This window comes from Lissotriton helveticus, chromosome 8 (assembly GCF_964261635.1).
Source record: "Lissotriton helveticus chromosome 8, aLisHel1.1, whole genome shotgun sequence".
Lineage (NCBI taxonomy): Eukaryota > Metazoa > Chordata > Amphibia > Caudata > Salamandridae > Lissotriton > Lissotriton helveticus.
Genome location: NC_136069.1, coordinates 1,052,010,642 through 1,052,016,613, shown reverse-complemented (window position 1 = coordinate 1,052,016,613; position 5,972 = coordinate 1,052,010,642). Strand labels below are relative to the sequence as shown.

Sequence of the window (5,972 nt, the reverse complement as noted above, 5' to 3'; positions counted from 1 at the left end):
GTTCGGGGCGCTGCCTGCATGCTCGAGATAGCTAGCGCGCTAAGTTACTCAATGAGGTTTGTCCCGCCCGCTTGCGTTCCCTTATTTCCGGTTCCGGGTCACAAGTAACGTGTTCGCGTTGTGTTAGACATGTTCGGGAACTCATCTTCTCGTTCGCACTGCCAAAGTGCGTGATCGCGTCAAATATCGCGCGAACTTACCGCGGCGGTCGCGACGGGCAGAGCCATCTTGGATTTCACACTCTGGCTATGGTTTTGGGCCTACTTTAGCATCTCACTCCTATCTCTTCCATCCTGGTCTTTTCCCTCAGTTTTTCTAACTTTCTTTACTTATTACCTATTTCTGTCTGTGCCTAGGTTTATATTTCTCATTTTATTTTTACTTTTACAACTTTTTTTGCAACTTTTCTCTTGTTTTATATTACTTCCTTCTTTTACCTTGCTTCTTCCTTCCCCTACCTTTTTGTCTTCAACTTTCCTTCTCCCCTCCACCCAGAACCATGGTGAAGGGTGCCAGCAGCATCGGCGGCTCAAAGGGCAAGGCGGCTGTGCCAAAAAAAAAACGGCTGCCTTGCGGCAGAATGCGCCCGGCAGGAGTGACGCCCCGCCAACTTTTTGGGGTGGAGGAGGTGGCCGCCCTGGTCTTTTTTATCCAGCGTCACCTCCCCTTGACTTTGGCAGCAGGCGGCAGGCCCGGCTCCGGCTACCAGCGCATTGAAGAGCGTCTCCGGCGGTGGGCGAAGGTGCGCCGTGCAGTCTTCCGCTGCTCCGGTATCCGGCGTACCCACCATCAGCTGTCCCACCGCTGGGCCGACATTTTGGACCGGGAGCAGGACCTGTTGGACCTGCTTGGTGTGGAGGTTGTGGGTCTTGGTGAGTGGCTACCCCAAAAATAAAGTGTGTATATATATATATATATATATATATATGATGAATCTTATCGCAATGAACAGCAAACAGTTCAAAGAAATCCTCAGCAACAAAGAGCCGACCCAAGAAGTGCTGGTGAAAGAAGTCTTTATTCCGTGAAAGCCAGCGCTGCCGCCATGACGCGTTTCGCCTCCAGGGAGGCTTGATCACATGACAAACTGCGTACATCATGCTCGACCATTTAAAGTGACAGTGCATTACCTCGTGTCATAGAAATGAAAGAAATATTTCAAATTACGTTTGCTGCAAATATATACAAACGGAAAAAAGGGGGAGGGAGAATAAAGCCCAAATGGGCTACCTTGATTCAAAATAGAGCAATATACATATTTACAATCGATTATATATCTGAATTTGAAAAAATATATACACGATAAGAACATGTAGAGATTGCAAAACTAGATCAATCCAAGAACACTGAACTCATTACGTACATGATAAATCAATTCATCTATGTACAATCTGAAGTGTCCATATCCAAAACAATTTTTCCGTCATGTCTAAAAAATTGATAAAATATTTACAAATAGTGCAAATAAGCAAATCCAATAGCAGCAAGAGAAAATGACACGCAACATATGCTATTTTAAAGATAAAGCCTCAGTGGGCAAGTCACTGTAGTAGTCATAGGCATGAAAATGCATGTATAAAGTGCAAAAGTGAACAAAGTGCAAAGAAATATTCATGAGTGATTCCAAGATTAAAATCAGAAACAGTTATATGTTGAAGTTAAAAAACAAGAAATTCATCATATATACATCAAGAAACTAATTTGCAGGGAACAGTTCAAAGAATGCTAAAATATCCGGACAGGCATAAACAGGCATTAAAAATGGGGACTAGAGACAAGTGTAAAGGTCTTCCCTGTCATTAAGGCCATTGGGATTCTTGGTGTTTAGCTCCAGAATGTATCGGGTCTCAAGGAGACGGAGCTTGGCCTCACGGTCCCCTCCTCTCCTTGACGCCTCGACACAATCAATTAAGAAAAACACAAGTGAATCAGGGACCCCTGAATGTTTGTCCTGAAAATGCCTGGCAACCGGATAGTTCTGGTCGTGACCTGAAATTGCCCGTATGTGTTGGAGTATTCTTTTGTGGGCGGGCAGCTTGGTGCTGCCCACATATATATTATATATATAGTTATATAAATATATATATATATATATATAGTAGTATAAATATTGTTATTGTATCTTTGTAAATATTGGCTGAATAAGTAACGCGATGACTGTTGCTCCTAGTTACATTTCCGATGTATTCCGGTATATCTACTGTCATTGTATGACAGTGTTCTTCTTCTTCACTGGCTCTTGCGTGTTGTTTCAACTTGGCGCTAGCTGTTGCTGTTTATTGATGTGAGATTTTCTTTATTGTTGAGAACTGAAGTTAGTTAATGCTATTAATAGAGTCTTGTCCTTCCTTTGTCCGTCAGTGAAATAGCGGTGGATGGATAATTGTACGTAGTTTGCATATTGTAGCATTTTTTTCACGGCCTTCTCTTCTGCATGAATCGAATCCTTTTCTTGCAAAGAATGCTAACGTTACTTTGTTCTTCTTACCTCAGCCAGAGCCGGCTCTAGGGGGCATGTGCAAGCTGTGCAACTGCACAGGGGCACCAAACTTCAGGGGCCACCGCACCAATAGATATCCTTAATTTAATAATACTCTAAGGATGGATACATATTTGCGTTGCGGCCCCTGGCATGGATTTGTTGCCTCCGGCTCTGTTCCACTGTAGCAGTGTTTTTTGCAATGATGTCTATGTTTCACAGCACTCAATGTTTTTCTCTTTGTTTATTATTTTTTACATGAACCACAGAACCCAGGGGCAAGCAGAATACAGGGACCGAGTCGGCGGGTGAACCACCACTTACACAGAGCTCCTCTACTGAGGATCCTGCTGCTGTCCCCAGTAAGTCCAACAGTGCTTGTTTTTTCCTCTGTAATGTGTCTGCTTTGGCAATTGACAGCAACCAAGTATGCATCCAGAATGATGTTTGTCTAGTATTTTTGTAAACGTTAGTATACCACTACTAGTCTTGTGGGTATTCTATCTCCTATGGAGTTATATACATATTACACAACTATGTATGCACACGAAAATTGGATGTTGGTACTGATTGGCAGGTTGGACCTTACTTACACCTCAGTCACAGAACTCTGAGGAACGCACAATTCACTGAACGACAGCCTATATGGCCTGAGTCATTGGTCAATTATTCAATTCACACTCCTGAACCCCAATACCAAGATGCCGAATGCTTTTAGTACACAAACCGTTACCTAAGAAACCCCCTTTTGCTCACTCACTCGTGTGAGTCTCCAAGACAACAGACACTGAAAATAAACTTCAGAGTTAAAGTGGTCATTCAAAAGCTTTATTTTGTTAGAAGTAAGTAAGTAACATCAATGTTTTTAAGTTGTTCCGTCAAATAAGTTGAAGGGCCCACCAGAAAAAATCCAGAGTTAAAAAAGGCATAATAAAGTAATCAACATTTGTACAGCTACTAGTGCACAATAGGGAAATGTGGCAACTATCGGAGACCTCTCACCAACGTATACTGGTCAGATATTCCTCTTTTTTTGTAAGCTATGGAAATGTCCGCTTCGTAGAAGGCAATCTTCTCATCTGCCGAAAAATAATGACAAAAGTGGTGCACGTTAGACAGTATGAAATACATTTATGCCAGTTTTATGCAGCCATGCTAAAAAGAAGTTGTAACCTGTAAGCAAACTCTATTCCACAATCCACATAGAAAACTTAAATACGGGCCCTTTTACTTTCCCACCTCTTCAGGTGTATGCATTGAACAATGATGTGTTGCCTCAGAGCGTCTTCTCGTACTGCGCAACAAGCTGCGAGTTAACATGCGCAAAACTGGATACATTGATGTACAAAGGTTACATAGTTCACTTCCAATTTCCAAGGACTAGAGTAGCAGGACAGATGAGATGAGCTTGGGTACCATACCATAACAATGAATGCTAATATGTGTAGTGACTCTGCTGTACTATGCAATGTGGACTCATACTGATTACGTACGTTGTACTTAACTGTTTTGAAGAACTCCATTCTTGGTGAACAAGTACAAAGGGGGCTGTGCATCCATCTAAAAAGGTGTACTTATTTTTATAGGTGCAGAACCCTTACCATCGACCAGTGCCGACGGGGACAGCGGCGCAGCTTCAGCGATCCCGGCGGGGACAGGAGGAACAGAGGCACCTACACCAGCAGCAGTGGGGGGGGAGCCAACAGCGGCGGGCGATGGTAAGTTACATTCAATAGTGATCTGCATTACTTGGTGGGAGGGGAAAACTTTCTCACTGTACTCTACTGGAAAATATATGATGTTACCTTTACTTGTCATTAGCATGCTAAGCATTACCACTACAGTAATGCAAGTGGCTGATAGCAGTCGGATGCATGGGTTGTTGTTAAAGCATGTAAAGGGGAAAACACAGCTGCCAGCGTGGTTGGGAGACACACCCAATACCGGTGGTTAGTGGATAGTCTCAGCAGCAGCGGTGTCTTGGGCAAACCCAAAGGCAAGGGAAGGAGGGGACGACTGGGTGCATGGGTCGTTGCTGGTGAAACACAAACCAAATAAGGTTTGTTGCGCGGTATAAAGTATTATAGTCTTTACTAGACATGTACTACTAGCTGCCCCCTGTTAATTAATGTTACTTTGAGAGTGTTCCCGCCTTCCCGGAATCAGAGTATATAATACAAAAGGAGATATGAAAAAGACAGGTGTTCGTTCTAATGTGTGTGACCGTTGAAGTACACCCATGCTAATAGGGCAGGCATAATGCCGTGCCAAAAAGTCCCAAAAATTAATAGAGGCTGTAGAATGTTCAAGATAGACGCAACACAATTTTTGGTACTCAGCTTGCTTGCTAGTGCTACTGTGCCGCCCACTATGTGTTGAATCAATGTTGTGTTCTTGATTTGCGGGGAGTTTGGATTACAACAATTCTGTTTCTTTCTTTATAGTTACTCCTTCCCAAAAACCAACAAGGAAGGAGTTGGCAGTCCGGGCCCGGCAGCGGAAACTGCAGGCAATTGTAGAGGCCTACCGCCGGCTGGTGGATCAGGCCGAGGAGGAGGAGGAGGAGGCGGCGACAGCAGCTGCTGCCTCTTCCAATGCCCCGGGCCCCAAGCCTGCAGGACTACGTCACCGTGGTCAGGCAGCCGCCCGCCGCCCCGTTGTTACATCTTCGGCGGCCCCCCCACAACAACAACAACATGCATGCAAGTGTAGGTGCCGTGATTTCCAAGCGAAGATTCTCCGCCGGGTAGCGAGTAAGTTGGAGGAGGAGCGGAAGAAGCTGGAGGACGGTCTAGAGGAGCGTGTGAAGATAATGGTGGACAAACACCTGAAAGCCCGCCGGCTTTGAAATGGACCCTGTTTTTTGCCCCTTTTTTAATCCTTTTGTTGGTGGGTGGGATGTGGGAGTTGGGGTGTACATTTGGGTTGAAATTTGGTTGGGGTTAGGGGAGGGTAGGGACAGCTCTGGGTCAGGGGGTTACATTTGTTATATATTTTATTTTTCTATTATCATTATGAAAATATAAAAATAAAACAAAGATATTTTCACAAGAAAACATTTGAAGTTCATTTGTGTTTGTTGGGGGGGTGGAGGGGGGACTGTTTCACCAAATAATGTACGTTGTGCAACATGAACATGAACTACGAACGATAAATTAAGTACTGACTGCACCTGTAGTAGTAGGGTCACAAGTGCATAAATAATTTATATTATTAAATAACATGGGAAAATTGCCCATCACGTGAGTCTGAAGTTACTAGTATACTTTAATTCCATGCACATTTGCTCAGAGTCCGCTAAACAATCCTATGCAATGCATTGCATCATTCCTTTAATATACCTGTCCTAGTTGTCAGGGAAGAGGAGCTCGTCCTCAAACTCTGTGCGTTCAGACAGAAGTAGGTCATGTAACCCAGTAGTGAGGACGTCTTTGCACTCGCTTTCTTCATCCGGCGGTGATTCACGTACTTGATAGTCTGGTGGTATGAAGCG

General features: G+C 44.0%; 1 long non-coding RNA gene across 1 annotated transcript; it reads left to right on the top strand.

Moving 5' to 3' along the window:
• Nucleotides 1-2,751: 2,751 nt before the first annotated feature.
• Nucleotides 2,752-4,998, top strand: LOC144771866 (uncharacterized). The gene is made up of 3 exons (XR_013599524.1): nucleotides 2,752-2,841; nucleotides 4,066-4,197; nucleotides 4,924-4,998. It is a non-coding gene; the product is annotated as an uncharacterized LOC144771866 (long non-coding RNA).
• Nucleotides 4,999-5,972: the final 974 nt, after the last annotated feature.